Source organism: Oryzias latipes, chromosome 2 (genome assembly GCF_053564925.1).
Source record: "Oryzias latipes strain Hd-rR chromosome 2, Olatipes_Hd-rR_3.1".
Taxonomy (NCBI): domain Eukaryota; kingdom Metazoa; phylum Chordata; class Actinopteri; order Beloniformes; family Adrianichthyidae; genus Oryzias; species Oryzias latipes.
Window position 1 is genome coordinate 38,029,545 of NC_136238.1, and position 21,712 is coordinate 38,051,256.

Below are 21,712 nucleotides of genomic sequence, written 5' to 3' on the forward strand. Positions count from 1 at the left end.
TTTCTACTGAACCATGAGAGTCATTCGTCTGAAATTCACCTCCAGATCAGCAGGAGAGTCAGGAGGAGAATTCACTGTTTCAATGCAAACTGAACCGACTGTTTCAGTCAGTAAAGTCAGTGAGCTGACAGATCCTCATGAAAGACTCAGAAAAGACGCTCAGAACTCCTCATCTTCTTCAGGTTTCAGGGATGAAGAAGAAATGCTTTTCCCCAAAACGTCCTTCCTGCTTCAGCCGACTTCTGTCAAATAGTAGCTTCTGAAGCTGCTGGAGTCAGCTGGTTTCCATGGGAACGTCTGATAAAGGACAGGAGTCTATGTGGAGTGAGACTGGAACATTGATGTTTAAAATGAAACGACTGTTTCTGTTATTAAAAGCTGCAGAAAGAAGAGACTCAGCGTTTTCCAGCAGCTTCGTCCTGCAGAAACATCAGCAGAAGAGAAGCAGCAGCCATGAAGGGACTGAGGACAGACGGACATCAAAGCAGAATCCAAGCAGCACCTTCATCCTGATGAAGCTCCGCCCTCTGACCTTCAGCAGTCATCTCCAGGCTCCGCCCCCAGTCTGCAGCAGCTTCATCTGCTGCCTCCATCCTCTCTCTGTGAGTCTCTGCAGAGTTTTTCTGCAGCAGCATCAGCATCAGAGCCAGAGAGCCAAAGAAAGTGGTCTGAGAAGAAGCAGCTCTGAAGCTCTGCAGCTGACGGTGCAGCTTCAGGACTCATGAGGAGGAGCACACTGCAGCGCCTCCTCCACCTTCCTCTTTGAAGCAGCAGAAGTTCCTCCTCTTCTTCAGCTGGATGATGCTTTCCTCCAACTCCAGCTGGACCTGGCTGTTCTCACAGACCATGTGGCCTAATGGACAAGGCGTCTGACTTCGGATCAGTAGATTAAGGGGTTCAAATCCCTTCATGGTTGGAGGCAGAACTTTGTTTCTAAATCAGCAGTGGGTGAAGCTTCAGAGACTCCCACAGTGAGACACCTGCTGGCTGTTCTTTGTAACTGCATCTGTCAGTCCCTTCATGGCTGCTGCTCAGAGCTGTTTCTGGATGTTTCTGGAGAATTCATGTCTTTACTGATCCAAATGTGGGATTTCTGTTTTTCTTTGGACTTTTCTTTATTTAAGGCTTTTAGCTTTTGGAACTTTCTTTGTTTCTATGCTTTAACTTCCAAACGGGTTTATCTAAGACAATCTGATTGTTTTTCATTTGACTTTCTAGGAACTTTCTGTTTCATCTTTGAGGATTTGGACTTTTGAAAGACTTTTAGCTGCAGTTTCATCCTTTGAACCAGATGGATCTGAATCTAGAGTCAAAGATTCTAAGGAAATCATGGATTCACAGACATTTGATTGAATTTCTGTCTGGATCAGAAACCAACAGCAGACATTTCAAGCCGTCATCTGTTCCTAATGTTCATTCCCCGCCATCATTGAAAGCTTTTGGAATAGTCCCTAAAGCCAGCGATCGGGCCGCTTTGGAGCATGAACTCATCACTCGGTGTCACGGTGGCAGAGAGATGACAGATCCCAAATCTGAGGCTGAAATGATCACGTCCTACCAGCTACACTCTGGATTTGGGACCAAAAACCTTTGAAGATGTTGGAGCATTGTTGGAAAATAGACTGACAACATTTGTTTGGAAGAAAGATTGACCTTTGACCCCTCCCTCATGTGTTCCACATCCAGCTGCAGACACACCACTACAGCTCACATTCCACTTCTGATCCAGCAGTTAGAACCAGAGCCTGCATTTGTTTGGTCCTCCCTTTGACCTGGACACTGGTTGCCATGGCTACCTGCACACTCACCAAGCTGGAACTTAGAAGAAGAAAAAGAGACCAAAATGATTGATAAAGCAGGTTTTCCAGGGAAATCCCACAAAGTGCTTTCCAAGCTAGAACTAAGAATATCCAGCATGCATTTGGAAAAACTCATTAGCTTCTTGTGGAAAATGATGAGTCATTGGAAAAGCATTCTATGAATGCTCAGAAAACTTCCTCCTAGATTCTGGTTGTTTGGAGAAGTCCTCCTCTTCCAAGAATTCCTGAAAAAAGCCCTCATTTCTCCTGACCATCTTCAAAGCCACTTTCTGCTTTAGTTTAGTCCAAACTTGCTTTATGCTGACAACATTTACAGCTTGAATCCATCTGAAGAATCCAAGGAAACAAACCAATCTAAGTCTGCATTCATGCCACTTCAGAACCAACAAAGCATGTTTCCAGGACGCTGACTTACCAATAGAACTTGGGATTTCCTTTGCAGAATCCTTCTCCGTGTGTTTTCCTTTGTTTTTCTCCCCAAAACCTAAAGCAGAGATTTTTGCTGAGCTGCAGAACAAACGTCTGACTGCTTTAACCGCCGTTGATGGTTTGTTGTGTTTCCCTCAATAGCTGCTATGGTCTTGGTATGGTTGCTAGGTAACGCTGTCTTTGATGATGATGACGTCAGAGTGGCCTCTAGAATGGACTTTTTTCTTGTGTAACCAGGAGCTGTAACCTTTAGGGCACTAGGACCCAGAAAGAGGTCCTAGTAAGAGGAACAAATCACAGAAAAGTTCAAAAAGTAAATCATCTAAAGTATTTCTGTGTAAAATAGTGTTAATATGTTGTCAAAAATTAAATGTTGTCTCCTGTGTGGAGGTATTTCAGTTCACTAAAAACTGACATAAATGAGTAACGTTCACTGCAAACTGTGCAGAAGGCATGTTCTTTCTAAAACTGGAAATAGCACCAACCTTTTTTATCACCTGAAGCTGAGTCTCCATTTGATAATTTAATAAAAATAACATTTCATTTCCTCATTATGAAGCAACTTTATTGGAGTTTCATTTGTCATTGGTCGTTTTGAGCCAAAATTCTGAAGAAATCAAAACAAAAGGCTTTTCCAACAGAATCAGAACGTTAGCACGTGACCTAAGTTTGTTCACTTTGTGCTAAATGTTGATTTCTTTGACTGTTGTGTCAACAGTCAAATAACTGTTGATATTATATTATTGATATTGTTGATATTAACTTATTGACATTATTAACTGTTGATATTATAAAATTATATTATTTTATTATTAGATTATTCACACCTGACAGTTTTATACTCTTTTTAGACTTTTACAAAGCGTTTGACTCTGTTAATCATCATTTTATCTTGAGCTGTCTTCATAAATTTGGTTTTGGCCCTTTCTTCTGTAATACAGTTAAAACTCTGTATAATAATGCTAATTGTTCTGTCAAACTAAAACATGGCACCTCCCCTAGATTCAATCTTAATAGAGGAATCAGACAGGGTGTCCCATTTCACCGCATCTTTTTCTTCTAGTTACCCAAACTCTTGCTGATTATATCAATATTCATAAGTTAAAAGGCATCTCAGTTCTTAATAAAGAAATTTTAATTAGTCAGTTAGCTGATGACACGACTCTTTTCTTGAGAGACAGCAGTCAAGTTTCCTGAGCTCTGAACCTTATTCAGTCTTTCTCTGATGTCTCAGGTCTACGTCTCAACCTAAACAAATGTGAACTTCTTCCTGTTAAAGATTGTGCTTTAGAATCCATCTGCAACATTCCTGTAAAAGAAAATGTAACATATTTAGGCATTATTATTTCCAAAAGTAATTTAGGTAGATGCTCATTAAATTTCACTCCCCTCATTGATAAAGCCAAGAAACGTTTGAACCAATGGCTTCAGAGAGACCTGAGTCTGAGAGGAAGGATTTGACTCTCCAAAGCAGAAGGGATTTCTAGACTAACTTACTCCGCTCTTTCTCTGCACCTGGACAATCAGACTCTTAAATCTATTGACCAAATGCTGCTAAAATTCATCTGGAAAAACCGTATTCATTATTTAAAAAAATCTGTATTAATGAACTCCTATGAAAAAGGAGGCCTAAATTTTCTTGATTTTACTACTTTAAATAATACTTTTAAAATAAACTGGATTAAGTCATATTTAAAAAATCCACTCTCCATTTGGAATATTTTCCCTCATCACATGTTTGCTAAAGTAGTTGGTCTCCATTTTCTTCTCCTTTGTCATTATAATATCGATAAAATCCCAGTGAAACTTTCTGCTTTTCACGGACAAACTCTTCTTTCATGGGCACTTATCTATAAACACAATTTTTCCCCTCATAAGTTTTTTATTTGGAATAACAGATATATCCTTTACAAGAACAAATCTTTATTTTACAATAATTGGTTTGACAATAATATCCTATTGGAGGGTGAGCTCTTTAACCACAATGGTCAATTACTTAGATATGAAGAATTTAACCTTAAATACAACCTTGCTGTTCCTCCTAAAGAGTATGCCATTGTTTTTGACGCCGTCACTACTGAAATCTGTGAACTCTTTAAAAATACTGTACTTGATGCAAATATTCCCTTCATATCTCTAAGTGACACCACTGTTGGAAAATCCTGTTTCAACTGTGCCCGAAAAAAGAACAAGATCATACGTGTTTCAGGAAAATGTAATTTCTGTTCCCTCTGCTGTTTTTTATTGGAGAAAATTTATTCCTGACTTGTCCTGGAAAAATGTTTGGACCCTGCATCAGAAATTATTAATTAATAACAGGATGAGAGACGTCTCCTTCAAACCCCTACATAGAATCTCTCCCACTAATCAATACATGATCAGATATAAGAAGACTATTGACCCCAACTGTGCCTTTTGTAAAGAAACAATCAGTCACCTGTTTTGGAACTGTAATACTACTAAAAAAAATTTGGAAAGATTGTGCACGTTTTATAAATTACAAATTAGATTCACATTTTTAGATGAAATTTGAACATATCATATTTGGCCTTCACGAAAAAAAATAAGATCAAACGTAAAATTGGCAATTAATCTAATTATAATATTTGGTAAATTTCATATTCACAAATCAAAGTTTTCCTTATCACAACTTTGTTCCCTGTAATAATTAAAGAATTAGAATCTTATTTATATACTATCTCTAATAGCTTAAACAAAAAGGCCATACATATTTATGAAACTGTCTGTCTTTGAATATTTTCAATGCCCAGCCATCTGTTTCTGTAATTTTTCTTTTTTAATACATGTGCCATCCCCTGAAATTCTTGTTATGACTATTGTTCCTGTCATACATATTTGTTCTATTTGTTTTGAACAATAAAGTAAAAAAAAATGAATGTGACACAAAGTACCCACTTCCACCTAAAATGAAAGAAACGCATTTTAAAATAATATCTAAAATTTACCCTGTTGGAGATTTTTTACATAAAAGATTCAAATTTGAATCGGAACATGCATATTCTGTTCATCTGAAACTGAAACATTAGAACATCTTTTTTACAGTTGCAACCAGGTTAAAATATTTTGGTCTGATATACACAATTGGTTGTCACTCAAAATTTTAAATATTCCCTTTTTTTCCTTATGTGATGTTCTTTTCTATATGAAAAATCCGGACCCGGGAATTTCTGATGTCATTAATGTTGTCATTATTTTATGCAAACATTTCATTCATTTATGTAAATGGAAAAATACATGCCCTTTGTTTAGTATTTTTTTGAATTATTATAAGTGTCTTAAATGCATTCCTAACAAAAACAAGAAAACTACAGTCATTTATCAGAATATATCAAAAGTATTGTTATTTTGAATTGTTTTTGCCTTTCCTTTGCCTATTATTTCATTTTTATTTCTTTTTTTCTATATGTGCATTTATAACGTTTGTTCACCCTAATTTGGTTTGTATATGAGCATTTAAAAAAAATAAAAAAGAGGTACACACATTGTTAAAAAATATTACTGTTTTTTGTTTGTTTTTTTCGGTCTTATATGTGTGTTATATATTAACAATTGTTTATTGTGCAAGTGACTGTGAATGTCTGTAAATTGAAAAATGTACAATAAAAAAAAAATTAAATTTCGATTTTCTTTTCTTTATTATCTTCTGAATAAAAACTGTTTAAAAACATTGGAAGCTTTTCGGACCATTGAGGTTCAGTTAAGCAGTTATTTCTTTTTAAATAGAGTTTTGCAAGTGACCCGGAAGTAAACAGCACGAGGCGCTAGCTGCGTTAGCTTGTTAGCAGGCTAGCAGCGTTAGCTTGTGTTGTTAGGTCGGTGGTGTTTTGTTGGGACGTTTGTGAGGTTTTTGGACAGATAGAACGATACTTGGTTCGTGTGGGAACTCTCAGCATTTTCCAAAGTGTCGTAAATGAGTGAAGAAGTGTTGAACGGAAAGACAACGTGGATTGCTGTGATTGTGAGACTAGCAGGTGATCGATCGGAGCTGCAGTGAAGAGGACGGCGGTGTTTGTGGGAGTTGGAGCTGAAGATCGGAGCAGGAACCATGTCTTCAGAACCTCAGGAAGGTTCTGTCAGAGAACAACTTTCTGCTGCTGAAGGAACCATCGTCCAGAACGAGGAGGAGCTCTGTCGTCAGCGCAGACTGCTGGATAGCAGCTGGAACCCGCAGCTGCAGCTCAACTTAGTCGGTATGTATATGACTTAACATTTTATCCATTGGACTGCCCTGATCTTTATGTCACTGAAAGGGCCTGTTGCTGTCTCGTCCGGCCTTCCCAGATTCAGATGGTTCAGGACGTCCAAAAATGAATTGTGCAGTTGGGAAACACAAGATTCTGCATGAATTTTCAAACCTTTTCAAAAAGGGGAGAGGTGGAGAAACTCGACCTGTTAGGCTCTGTGGCTGTCCTTCTTTATTATTCAGTAAGGGAAGATGAAGACATACTAGATACGTCATTAGGATGGTGTGTTTTTGTCTAGTCTGCATTGCAGGTGTCGCACTAGTAGTGGTTTTAGGCACAGGCAATACAGGCATCGCCTCAGGGTGCAAATTTTATGGGGGGCTGTGGCGGCTCAAATCTGTGCCTTTATTCGTTGGATAAAGTGAAGTGGAACTATTGTTTGTTGTGTATGTATCCGGTGGGGCGGAGATTGAAGGAACACAGAATAAAACACTGACATGTGAGCAACGTGTGGTCTGGTTTTTTTATCAGAACAACGTACAGCTAACGTAACACTATTGGTTGACTATTATCTGTTATAACACAGAGTTTGTACCAGCCTGTAACCTGTGAATTGTGACTCGCGTGCCATCAACACCTGGCTGCAGCCTGCAGAATTGCTCAACATCGTGGAATGCTGGAACGCTGTGGAATGTTAACCCTGCCCACGTTGAGCCTGTCTTCTTCTTTACGTTTTACAAGTTTCCATGTGCAATAGTAGCACCTACCGGTTTTTAAGGAGTTTTTCCTTATCGTGAAGGGGGAGTCTAAGGGCAGGAATATGAGGTGCCGTGTAGGACATTATTCAGAATTAGCATTCATAAACACATATGAACTCTCTCACACACACTAGTGAAATGCTTGTATACATACAACTGAAAATATATTCATTCACATACACATGTGAAATCTCTCGCATACACATGTGAAAATGCTCTCACACTCACTATCAAAAATCCTCTCACACATACTATTGAAAATCCTCACACACATACTACTGAAATTTTCAATAGAAATGGAAGGCATTTCAGTAGAAACAAAGTTTTTTTTTAACTTTGTTAGAAACGAAGTTGGTCGACGGAATGCATTTCAGTGGAAACGAATCTGTGTCCGAATTCCTGCCCTCATCTCTAACTACTACAACCCTATATAGTGCAGCACTGTGTAGTTTCTATATAGTTCTCTGGATTTTAAAAGCTTATCGGACACCCATTCTCACTACTTTTTTCTTTCGGGTGTTGTTCATAAGGTGTTTGACACGAAAACAAAGTGGCGCATTACCGCCACCACCTGGTCTGGAGGCGAACTACTCCTATTTAACGCGGAGAATGACACCTATTTGTCAGAGTAAAAACACAATAAATATGGACATTTTACAAAGACTGCTCTGTTCTGATCATGGAAAACGTGGCTGATTTATAAATAATTAAATAAATAATTAAATTACACTTTGGTGTTGATTTAATGTATTTGTTCATAAATAAACCCCAAGTTATTAGTTCAGGCCAATAATTATTTTTTTTTATGTGCTACTGAATGATTAACGGGCTCTTGCAAGGGGGCATTTTTTTCTGTAGTTTTCTTGCACCTTACTGAAAACTGCTTTGAATATGAATCTGTCCGTGTTCCTGGCAATAATTCAACTGTTTTCGTGATATCATTTTGTATCGTCTCCCGCCCCGCAGGAAAAAAAACAGGTATTGGTATTGATATTATTAAGAGATTCCTGTCCCTCCTCCAGCCTCATCTTTTCATGCATTCCTCTTTTGTGTAATGTGCAACTTAATTATTAAATATATTTTTAACAATCCTGTCCGGTTTAAAGTATGCGTGTGTGCGTGCGCAGACAGACGGCCTGAAGCACTGAACCAGATGGTAAAGATGCAGGTCAAAGTCAAATGAATTTATGGAGGGAAAAAAACATTTTAATGGTTCAACAGAGCTGAAAATCTATGAATTAATTTTTTTCCTGACGGAAAAATACTTTTTTTTTTATTAGCTTCAGCCTTTTTCCGTCTTTGCTTTTTTGCACCTCAGTGGGGGCATCAGCTTGCAGATCTGCGAACCATACTTGTCTCACGATGACCCTCGTTTGAGGTTCTTTTCTGCTTCATCCATTGACATCATGTCCCTGCCAGGAAACCTGCTCCTTCCTTATCCCGCTCAGTGTTGCCAGATAGAGTCACAGCTCTTTCATCCTTCTGCTGCCACGACTATCGTGTCAACCTACGATGACCGTATTTTGCACTCTCTCTGTAGAATACACTGGGAGCGCGGGGAAAAACAACTCTCAGCTACAGAGGATGTGAACAGGTGAACAGGTAGAGAGGAAAAGTAGGTAGAGAGGCGGGGGAGGGGCTTTGGCTTCAAACTCTGTCAGAGAGATGAAAACACGGGCGTCAGATTCAGACGCAGCTTTCACTGCAGGAGTTGAAGCAGAGACTCTCTCTGGAATGATTACCAAGTAGAACTCTTCAAAATAATAAACCTGATCTCTCCACATTCTTTGTGTCTACCATGCATTGATGCACACATCGCTTCATGTAGCGATCGGACCATAACTTTATCTAGTAGCTCCGCCCACACGCAACCGCGGTATCAGGCTTTAAAGAACACAATTTCTAAGAGGAGGGGCGGGGCGTTGCACCCCCCAAAAACAGGTTAGATGACAGAGGCCATTGGGCGTCTCTACCTGGTGCTTTCACGGAGCTTCAGTACATAAGACTCCAACAACCGCACAGCCTAACGTGGTCCGCTATGATAGATTCATGAGATATTCATGGCAACACTGATACCGCAGAGTTTTTTTTCTGCCGCCCGCTCCCGCCCGCAGCTGGTTTTTCGTAGAGACTTTTGGGGAAATTTCTAGTGCAGGCTGCCGATACACATCACCATAGCAACGCTTTTGACTGCCGTTAAATCTCGCCATAATCAGCCAACTTCCGTTTCTACTGAAATGCCTTCCGTTTCTATCGAAATTTTCAGTAGTATGTGTGAGAGCATTTTCGGTAGTGTGTGTGAGAGATTTCACATGTGTATGTGAATGAATATATTTTCAGTTGTATGCATACAAGCATTTCACTAGTGAGTGTGAGAGATTTCATATGTGTTTATGAAATGAAATGAATAATCTCCTACACAGCACCTCATACAGGAATGCCAGTTTAGTTTAGTCTGCTTTGTTATAGTTTATTATTATTCAGATGAATTCCAAGACTTTATGCAGCATTCCACGATGTTGACCAATTCTGCAGGCTGCAGCCAGGGCTTACTCGGTTCAACAGCTATTAGGTGATGAAGGGGACAGTGCGCATGTCCACACGATCTGCATGGCTAATGCAGACGCGAGGACCCCCCAATCTCCTTCTTGTGTGGGGGGAACACTTTGGCTTTGTTGCAGTGACGTGCGGTCAGGTGAGACAAGTAAGGCAGCGCCTCACCTGTCATAATCGTGATAAAATAGAAAAAGGTAAATAAAGTAAATATTATTTTTCACTGATCTGTGTTAAATATACATTTTCAGTCAACTGAACACATTTTTCACAGTTCCTGAGGTTAAAATCAGACGGAACTGAATCTCTGGGTGAGGCTCTGAAGCGCTGCGCCTCATGTCTGATGGCAGGACTCAATGTTAACAGAGACGTGCGCTGAAAACACTGATGTACGGCCACATAAAATGCTTCAGGTGAGGCTGGCCTCACCCGCAGGGGGCAGACGTGAGCTGACAGCTGCTTTGTAGCTACACCGCTGCGGTAGGAAAAGACAAAGGCGTTGTCCGAATTCCTACGGAATTCCTATTCTGATCATGGAAAACGTGGCTGACTTATAAATAATAAAATTACAAACACATTGGTGTTGATTTAATGTATTTGTTCAGAAATAAACCCCCAAGTTATTGGTCTATGGCAATGTTTATTTTTTATTTTTGTGTCGCTGAATCAGTGGCGGTTCTACACTAACTTACTCCCTGGGCGAGTAACCCCACCAGCGCGCCCCCCCCCCCGCACACATACAAAATGTGACAACATCCTGTTGTGTTCCCTATCTTCTATTTAGCTATTTTACTCAAAAAATACATGAATTTTCTAGACTCGTAGTACAGGGGGGTCAAACTCAGTCACACAGGGGCCTAAGTTAAAAACATGCTTAAGGTTTTGGGCCGAAGAAGATAAACATTTACTGAACACACTAAAGCTATACTTTTAAACCTTTTAAACTGAACTTTTTGAACATAAATATGAATAAAAACAGGAACATTAATCCAGAATAACTAGGTTAAGGTTTAAGTTAAACCTTAAATAACTTGTAATATTTTGTTCTCCATAGAAATATATTTTGTCAAAATTATACAAATATGAACATGCTGCAGGACAAAACAAAGAAAGCCTGGAAATATTAATAAGAAATTCCATATCAAATAATTCAATTTTTTTTGCTCTTTCATCATTTTTTAGAGCATTTTTTTTAGAGCTGGACTCCTGCTTCATTTTTAGCAATAATTTCTTAATGTGTGACGCCCTGTGTGTGTCTTTGTGAAACATATCAGAGGGATTAGATCTAAAAAAAAAACTTATTGTGATTAATATGTTTAGGTCTTATAAAACATTAAAGACTAAATCTTAGAACTCATCAGTGGGATAACTCCAAAAATATTTGGCATTTCCCTAAATTTGTGCAACACCAACAGCAGAAATCCTCCAAAAAAACTTCTTCTTCCACTTTCGGCTTCTCCCATCAGGGGTCGCCACAGCGAACGAGTCGCATGGTAGATTTGGCAATGTTTTACGCCGGATGCCCTTCCTGACGCAACCTTCTCAAACCGGGCTTGGAACCGGCATAAGTAGAGAAGGGAACAGGGAGCAGCCCACTCAATCCATAAAAAATGGTCTGCACTCATCCCCCCCCCCCCCCCCCCCTTCCCCTTCCCTCTGACACACGCGGCTCCGTCTCTATGACGGGAGGCGCAGCTGCGGCCCAGAGTTGATTGTCAGATAGAAAAAGACTCCCAATCACCTGTTAGTGTGATTCGGCCAGCCACCGGCGAGTTGCGCTCCCCTCTCGAGTTTTTTTACTAATGTTCCAAAGACTACCGCAAAAAGGTGTGGCCGCGAGCGTCTTGCAGCAGAGGGCGGTGGTCACGTGCGCATCGAGTCTGCTGTGTCGGAGCAAAGAATTGTGGGAAATAATCCCCATTGCCTGCTTTTGTCGAAATTGGGTTGAGCACGGATGTTTGTTCTGCCTAAATCCTTTTCATGTGCCTGTTTTACGTTGTTTCACTCTGAATTATTCTTTTTTTATTTTATTTTTTTTTGCACCATAAGTGTGAAGAGGAAATAGGAGGAAAACATTATTAAGAGTCTGATGTGTCTAAATAAAAGCATTAAGTGTCGGCTGCTGAAGCAATTTCAAATTAAAAGCTTCAAGCTACCTCTTTGAATATAGTATGTAGCACATTACGCATCGGGCACGGCAAATGCTGCCCTCTATGAAGTGCCGCCCTGGGCGACCGCCCACATCGCCCATATTAAAACCCGCCACTGCGCTGAACGATTTACAGGCTTTTGCGAGGAGGCATTTTTCTCTGTAGTTTTCTCTTCGGCCTTACTGAAAATGGCTTTGAATATGAATCTCTTCCTTCCTGGCAATAATTCAACCGTTTTTCGTGAGATCAAACCGAAAATGAGCCGATATGCAGCATGGAGAAGCAGACGTCTCACAAGATTTCCTCTGGATGCCCTGACCAGACATGAACAACTTGTGAGTTAAAGTTTTTTAGTTTTAGTTTTTTTAGTTGTATTGCCTGTGCCTTAAACATTTGTTACTAATTGTGCTCAAGGTTACACAGTCTGCTGGGTAAGACTTCAACATTATTTTTCAACACTGGATTATGAGTTGTCTAGTCTAACTACATGAAACACTTGTGAGTTCAAAGTTTAGTATTTTTTATTCGGAGTCAAACCATATCACTTGTTTTAAACAAAAATACTTTTACTTTTAAAAATTTATATAAAAATCCAAAAACCCAGCCAAAAAAACCATGAGATTTTCCAGCGTTCATAAATACTTCATAAACTAAAATGTAAGATATCAGAAATAAATAGAAACATTCAAAAAATGAGATTTAATTTCCTCAATGAAAAAATTATTGTTCCATTTTACAGGGTCTTCCACATCTCTACTGCTTTGCCAACATAAAGGTGTCTGTCCTGGCCCTTTATGCTGACGGTCGGTCCGACACAATACCAGATTTTTGGTTGAGCCAACAGGACCATCGAGCATCTAGTGGAGCAGCTTCAGGTTCCTCACACTCTGTGGGCACAGAAGACTGAGGTCCTGGTGTTTCTTTTCTGGCTGGCGTGTGGCACATCTTACAGTGTGGTAGCCAGAGCCTTTGACATGACACAGTCCACTGTCAGCGACATTGTTCACAGGACGGCAGACCGCATCCTCCAGCTGAGGAGCAGGGTCATCCCACCCAGTGGGAATGAACTGCCATTAGTCACCTCTGGTTTTTTAGCAGCTTGCTGGGTCTTCCACCATCCAAAAGGTCGTGGGGAGCATCGATGGCTGCCACATGAGAATAAATGCCCTAAAAGAAAATGCAGCTTGTTATTTTAACGGGAAGCTTTTTTTATTTCATTCAAATGCATGCAGTATGTGACTCTAATGCCAAATTTATACATATTTTTGTTGGGAATCCAAGATCAATCCAGGATTCACGGGTTCTACGTAAAAGCCCAATTTATGTAAATCAAACACACCCACATGAAGGATCCTTTTGGGTGATGGTGGGTATCTGCATTGCACATCCCATCACGCTGCTGACACCTTACAGGGAACCCATGAGGAATGCAGTTCAGGCCCGTTACAACCAGGGCATGATCTGTGGTGGAGAGAGCATTTGGCATGATAAAGATGAGGAGGAGAGCAATATTTCTGGGGGCACTGGAAGTAAAACCAACCTTTGCAATGAAACTATTGCCTGCAGCGCCATCCTGCACAATTTGTGCATCAGTGAAGGGACTGCTTTGAGCCACAGATGTTGAGCCACAGCAGGATAACACCAGGAACCAGCAGGACGAGCAAAGTGGCATCTGTCTGCTTTCATTCCAGCTCCAGCTGTGACACACATGAAACTTGAAGACCAGGATTATTGTTAACATGTATAAAAATAAATGTTAACATCTAAAAACGAAATTGTAAATATGTACATTTGATACTTATATGAAAATCCTTTTGAGATTGTTAAAAATGGCTCAGATTTAAATAATACATGTGAATAATTTTTGTTCATGCATTTATTAAACAAATTGCAAAAACAACGGTAACGTTACATTTTTTAAACAATATTTTCAACTCAAGTAAGCTTAAAGGCCCGTACACACCGGGACGAATATTCGCCAGGCGTTATTCGCCTGCGTTTTTCGCCACGTTTTTTGTGTTCACACCCAGGCGATTTTTGCTGACGATGAGCCGAGTGAACATGCAATTTTATTCCCTGACATTAGATGGCGCTTAATGTAAAACAGAAATGCTCCTGTACACAAGGTGGCGCTGCGCAACTTTACACTTCTTAAAGTCGCTTTTCACTCAGAAGAAGAGAGCAAGTATTTACACGCTTGTCAGAATCATACAAAGAAAACAAGAATATTTCAAGCACCAGTAGCTCCAACTGGTGCTTGGTTCGGGGATATTTTAGAATGTCAGTCATTATTTCTTCGCGGCAGTGTAGACGCTATTTGGCGTCTATCTTCTTCGCTGGTATATGTGCTCAGAAAGGCAGTTTTGTGTTTGAGCGCCCCCAAGTTGTGTTTTACTGTAACTTCAGAAGCTCCAGACACGTGTGCAAAAGCGCCGTTCTCATTGGTCGTATAGTTTTCGACGCGGCGCATCAAACCAGAGAAACGAACCCGAGGCGTTTGTTAAAAAGTGATGCTTTGACGCGTGGCGTTTTTTCGCGTCGGTGTGCACACTCACATTGGTGCCCTTTGTTTAGTCACAAGGCGTTAAATGTCGGCGAATATCGCGGGCGAAATTCGTCCCGGTGTGTACGGGCCTTAAAAGACTCTCCTGTCACTCCTCTTCGTCCCTTCTTGCTCTTTGTCTTTCCCCCTCTCCTTTGGCTCTTTAGACAAAAACATTTACCCCAATATGACAAAGATTAACTGTTTATTAACAAATATAGACAAATCTGATCATGAGTGTCTCTTACTGAGTAAGAATATTCCCATCTGGCACGAGCGTGCCTGAAAACAAACAGGCTATCTTTCTCCACCCACAGATGGATCAGATTTTGCTCATCTTTCTCAGTCCGTACATATATAAAGACATTTAAAACACGTGTTAATAACTTATGACTACGGTTAAAACTCCCTCCTTTTTGATGTAATATCTAGCGTTTGCTTTTAGCCTTCAGCGCTAATTCGTTTTAGCTTTAGCTATAACATTAGCGAAATTGATGAGCTGCAAAACACTGTAGGTTGTTGATTGAGGAATATAAAATATTAAACACATCATCTTACATATTTACAAATATATTTTACAACAGATACTTGATACTTTTTAATATACTTACATGTTTTGGTTGTCTTCCTTGCGCGACCGTCCGCCATTTTCGAATAATTCATTGTGGCTCAGACGCATTGCATTCTGGTCCGAACGCTGTACATTCTGGTCAATCCTCGCCAATTGAGTGAGTATCGATCCACACTGGTTTTTCGTAGACACTTCTGGGAAATTTCTAGGTTTGCAGTGTTTTTTTTCTATGTTGGTATGACATGGTCTGTCAACAAATTACAATATGAACAATAAAAGTGTAAATGTGAATCTTGTCCAGTTTCTTGCAATCAATCAAAAAAGGTGTAACTTACATTTTACAATAATTGTCATCAAAACTTTAGTCATAGTTTACATCAGAACTTCCCTCTAAAGTACACAGTTATATTGACAACATGACTAAGTAATTTGACTGTCTTGTTCGTAGACAATGACACAAGGACTCTACATTCTGATGGCACTGACATGTTCAATGACATAGACTTAGTTTTGAGAGATGAACTAAAGATTTGGAGCAAGTTACAGGCTTTTGCAAGAAATCCATAGTGTTTTGCGGTTTGTGCAAATTGTTTGGAGAAATGCACACACGTATTTGCACATTTCAATTCTGATCTGAGAATTGTACTAAAGCGACTGAGAAAAACTGTAACACCACGGCAATATGGTAGTAACAGGGCTGGTTTAAAAAACTTACCAGTAAAAGTCACTGAGAGCAGCACTGACTTATAAGCGAGTGCGTGACTCTGCGCAGCACATGCGCCCGAAGTTTCCTTCCACAACAGTGACACAACGTAACACACCGCTAATAGGGCTGGTTTAAAAAACAAGAACGTAGAATTTTCTGAGAGCTGTCTTCATCTTCCTCTTGTGCACTGAAACCATGGAAGTTTTCCTCCTCAGTGTGGAATTGGAACAGCATCATACATTCTTTGCCACACTCTCTCTTTCAGTTTCTCCTTCATTCAGTGGGTTGACATGGACAACAGTAATAGGAAAGAACGCCTGATCGGAAGAAAAATGTGTCATGTAAACACGCAGTTCGGAATAGTCTGCCCCGATCAGACTGGTTTGGATAAAAATTTCTTTCCGATCGTGATAGGTGGATTATACCGATTGTTTATCCGATCGTTGTGCGAGTAAACGGTTCCTTCCGATCGTGGGTCACTACTGCTCTGGTTTCACGTCAAGAATAGATGGTGTTTCGCTCCAGAGAAACAGGTCAAACAGGACTGCTCTGCGGACGCCCGGTAGGAAGCATTGCTCCGCCCTCGCCCCGCGAGCTCTTCGCCCCTCTCTTACACCCCTATGTATTATATAATATATGCAGTCATCTCACTGGTAAAACAATGTAATGCTTCAGTTATATTTCAAATAATAATTCATCTGCAGCAGAATGATTGACTACTATCAAGGCATCAATAAACAATTCCATTTTCTTTTAATCTACAATAATAAAATATTTTATTCCTTGGTCCGGGTCAATACTTTGTTCTGATTGGCTGCTGAATGTGAATTAAAAATTGAAAATGGACATATAACAAAGTTCCGGTCAAACACCCTAAATGTTCCATATTCTTGCACTGGCCTAAACGCCAGTTGGAACCGGAGCAACAGAAACTCTGAAAATATCCGTTATTCCAGGTTAATTGGTTACTCTAAATTATCCCTGGGTGTTAATGTGTGAGTGAGTACTCTGTGACAGACTGGTGACCTGTCCAGGGTGTACTTCACCTTTGTCCAACAGTAACCGTGACTGGTGTAAATGGCCCCATGAAGTGGGTTAAGATGATGCATGATGGGTAGTTTACAGTAAAACTGGCTTCACAGTTATTCAATTGAAGTCTGCAAACACAGTTACGCATATTAGCAGTGTTGGGTAAATTACTTTAAAGAGTAATGGATTACTTGAGTTACTGGTATTTTTCAGTCTCTAGAGATGATGGCGTCTGCACCTGAGTCTTTAGTTTGTTGTCAGGGAACAGTGCCGTCTGTGGATAAATAAGCAATGCGGGAGCTGCAGTTCCTGCAGCCATTGCTGCAAGTGTGGTCTGATGTGTCTGATGGAATAGTCCATTACTGCAGTACAGGGGTCGGGAACCTTTTTGTCCGAGAGAGCCATAAACGGCATATATTTTCAAACGTATATTTTTAAATGCAAAAGAGCCATACAATATCGTTGCGTCCCTTTCCCACACTGAGGCACGGTGACTTAACCCTTTTTTAAGGTTCTTTATTCTGGTTACTGCAGGCTGCAACCAACGTCATACAATTAATTCAACAACTCCTCAATCTCTCCCGCTGAGAGCGCTTCTCCTAACATCTTATCCCCCCCCTCCTGTAACAGCACTCTTATTTCCTTATTCGGCACTTAGCTGAACCCCATTGGTCCAAACTACCTAACAACAGGCTGAGCGACAGAACTGAGAGCAGATCAGATCTCTGCTTGATGCATTCAATGAACTCCAGAATTTAGAACGCGTCCCAACAACCACCCAGTCCAACTAAGTCCGCAACAATTCTGGTGCTGCATGGTTTTGTTAATGGTCTAGTCCGGTTGATACGTGGTAAGTTTCAGCTTCATGCAGGCGTTGAGACGTTAAACGTGATCGTAGGTTGGTCTGAATGTTCTTTAGATGTGACAAAGACTGCTGACATGCAGACGTGGAGACAAACACACACTCACACGCTGCAGTATGTGACGGACAGCGTGTTTTAAGTTTTGACAATCCCTGCACGATTCACCTTGCTGCCTGTGTCCACAACTCCTCCCCCCCTCCAATTTCTTCCTCACACATCCCGTCCCTGCAACTGCGCGCAGTAGAACGTTGAGTTTGAGGATATTTCCATTGATTTGTCTTAGGCAAGTTGTTACTTCGATCATATCAAACTATACCATTATAAAATTATTGGAAAAGCTGAAATAAATCATTATTTTAATCTTGGAAAATACCATTTGGAGTGAGACGAGGTAGCACACGTGATGGAAGCAAAAACTGATCACCTCAATATGTCAACACATTGAATTTGAGAAAGATGTGACCATACAGTGTGCTAGATTGTTTTTTTTTTTTGTGATGTCCAGCAGTTAAGCAAACAGATCATAGCTGAAGGCCACTTGTGTTAGACAGATTTTACTGTATACTGAAACGAATCGAATTAAGATTTTAGTGTACCGTTCCACTCCTAATACAGCAGGGAAAATAAGTATTGAACACGTCGACATTTCTCTCAAAAAACACATTTCTAATCGAGCTATTGACACGAAATTTTCACCAGATTTCTGCATCAACCCAAGTAATGCACACATAGAAAGAAATCCAAAAATGTATGTCCATAAATGAAGTTATGTGTAATAAAGTGAAATGGCACAGGGAATAAGTATTGAACACATGAAGAAAAGGAGGGATGAAAAGGTCTGGCAAGCCAAGAAAGCAGCTGGAGTTTGTCAGTATTCAGAAGGTTAACCTGCCCCCTATTAGTGCAAAGTAATATCAGCTGGTATAGTCCTGATTGATGCCTTTTAAAAAAGTTTCTCACCAGTAAGATGTTAGACAAGAAGCATTGCATGATGGGTAAAAACAAAGAGCTGTCCAAAGACCTACGCAACCCTATTGTTGCAAAACACACTGAAGGAATTTGTTACAGGCGCATTTCTAAACTTCTGAAAATTCCAGTGAGTACCACTGGGGCCATCATCCGGAAGTGGAAAGAACACGGCATTACCATAAACCTGCCACGGCCAGGTGCTCCTCGCAAGATTTCAGACAGAGGAGTCAGAACAATCATTAGAAGGGTTCTCCAACAGCCCAGGACCACTTGTGGAGAGCTTCAGAAAGACTACTGTAACTCTCTTCTGTTTGGTCTCCCTCAAAAAACCCTCCATAAACTTCCACTGGTTCAGAATTCAGCTGCTCGTATCATCACACGCACTCCCTCCAACCACATCACACCTATCCTTCAACAGCGTCACTGGCTCCCATCCCATACCGCATTTAATACAAAATCTTGCTCTACGCATTCAAAGCCTTTCACAACCTTGCACCTCCATATCTCTCTGACCTCCTTCCATCACCTGCTTGCTCTCCCCGCTCCTCATCCTCTATCCAGTTTTCTGTCCCTTCTGCCCATCTTGTCACCATGGGGAGCAGGGTATTCACTTTCTCTGCTCCCCAGCTTTGGAACTCACTCCCCCCTGACCTCCGCAACACTGACACTCTCCCACATTTCAAATCAAAACTAAAAACTCTTCTCTTCCAAATGGCCTATTCACTGTAAATGTATATTTTTAGGTTTTTATATAAATTTTGTTTAAATGTGTATGTATTTAAATTGTTCTTGTTTTGGCTGTGTATTGTATTTTATATACTATATACATGTTGTACGGCGACCTTGAGGGCTCAGAAAGGTGTCTTTATAAATAGAATGTATTATTATTATTTAGGCGACAGACGGAACAGGTGGTTAGCATAGCATTATTAGCATCATAGCATTAGTGTCTAACAACAGCGCTGTCTTCAGATCAACACTTTTATTCATCTGTCTGTTGATGCTGTAAGTGAAGCAACTTTATCCTCCAGTTCTGACTGGATACTGTTATAAATCACTGCATATTCTGCTGCTAAACACTACACAGGTGAAGAGACCGCAGGGGTGGGAAGTGTCTGCAGACGGGAGAGAAGAAGTGGACAAAAGAAATTCACCCAAAGGAGAGTTAATAAACAAGAATAAGTTTACGCAAACGTTGACTCTCCATGTGGCAACTAACCCTCAAAGTTTTACTTGCTCATGGCAACTAAACCTCATAGTTTTACTTGCCATACAGGAGAAAATGCTTGCAACTGGCAAGTTCAATATCAGACCCTTCAAAACAAAAGTCTATAGTGATAGAATTGTTTCTCTATAGAGAAAAAGTTCTATCTTGATATATTTAATTAGCATTTTATTGCCTGGCCCTATGTTCTGCTTTACCTGTTTTATTGCACAAAACAATACCAAACACTACACAAACAAAGTATTACAGATCCCCGACTTGCTGTTAAGGATCCCCTATCGGGAGAGAGGATTACCAGGCCCAGGAAGCTAATGCCCAATGGACACAACCTCCACCTATTGGCAGTTGTAGTTTCCCCCACAAGGGACTGAGTAGGGAACAGATGATAAATGGTTACCACCCTCCCTGGGTAATGTGTGTGTTTAAAGTCTGTTGGTGTGTAGATCACATTGTTGTGTATTTTTTTTTAAACGTAAGAGTTATTTTGATCTTGTGTTTAACCTAAAAAGTTAGTTTATTTTTTAATTCAAAATTGAAATTGTGCTTTTATTACGAAGAGTAAAAGGGCCTCTTCTTGTGTTTCTGCAGTCCTCCCCCAGCATTGGGTGACTGAAGAGGATGATCTGTGCGACCAGCAGAGGAACTTCAGAGCGGAACAGGAGGAACCAGAACCTCCACAGATTAAAGTGGAACAGGAGGAACCAGAACCTCCACAGATTAAAGAGGAACTGGCGGAATCAGAACCTCCACAGATTAAAGACGAACAACAACTTCCACAGATTAAAGAGGAGCCAGTGGAGGACTACATAAATCAGGATAAAGAGCAGCTTGATCTGAAGCAGGAGACTGATACCTTGATGGAGATTCCCACTTATGAGGAAGATGAAAACAGTGAAGCAGATCTATGTGATACAAGTTCTTGTCGTATGTCTGATTTCAAAAGACACACGAGAACTCACACAGAAGAAAAGCCTTTTGTTTGTAAAGAATGTAAAAAAACATTTATTCAAATATCTGATCTGAAAAAACATATGAAAACTCATACAGGAGAAAAGCCTTTTTCTTGTATAGAATGTAAAAAAATTTTTAGTCAAAAAGGTAATCTCAAAAGACACAAGAGAACTCACACAGGAGAGAAGCGGTTTTCATGTAAAGAATGTGATAGAAGTTTTTGTATTATGGCTGATCTCAAAAGACACATGATGACTCATACAGGACAGAAGCTTTTTTCCTGTGGAGAATGTGATAAATGTTTTAAAAAAATATCTTATCTAAAAGCACATATGAGAACTCACACAGGAGAGAAGCCTTTTTCCTGTGAAGAATGTGATAAAAGTTTTAATTGTGCATCTAACCTTAAAACACATATGAGAACTCACACAGGAGAGAGGCCTTTTTCCTGTGAAGAATGTAAAAAAACCTTTAGTCAAAAAGCTAGTCTCATAAATCACATGACAACTCACACGCAACAGAAAAACATTATTCGATTCACTGTTACAACTGTCTATGTTACTCTTGACGCAAGCCAAGGCATTTTTTTGGTCATGTGATAGGTTACCGCTAAGATGAAACACAAGAGCTAGTGAAATGAGTAAAAAACAAACCTCATTGGAAAGTTTCTTTGAGTCCCACTTAAAATACGGATTTATTCCAACACACCGTTCAGCATTTTGGTGAATGGGATTTTTCATGTACTTTCTTGATTTGATTTTGATTTGATTTGATTTGAAATGGTTTATTTCAAGCAATTAAGTAGAAAGAATACACAACAGCAATATAAACATCAGTTATACATTCATACAGTAACTAATTTTACTTAGGATAATTAGACATTTTAATAAATATTGCTTGAAAGGGAGTGGGAGGAAGCGAACTTGTATAATTCCACCCCG

General features: G+C 40.0%; 1 long non-coding RNA gene across 2 annotated transcripts; it reads right to left on the reverse strand.

Moving 5' to 3' along the window:
* Positions 1 to 12,942: 12,942 nt before the first annotated feature.
* On the reverse strand, positions 12,943 to 19,688 carry LOC144988461 (uncharacterized). 2 transcript variants are annotated; one of them, XR_013652393.1, is made up of 3 exons: positions 13,456 to 19,688; positions 13,259 to 13,376; positions 12,943 to 13,082 (listed from the first exon to the last, which is right to left on the reverse strand). It is a non-coding gene; the product is annotated as an uncharacterized LOC144988461 (long non-coding RNA). The 2 variants fall into 2 exon arrangements; XR_013652391.1 differs by having other exon boundaries at positions 12,946 to 13,082; positions 13,255 to 13,376.
* Between the last annotated feature and the right edge of the window lie 2,024 nt (positions 19,689 to 21,712).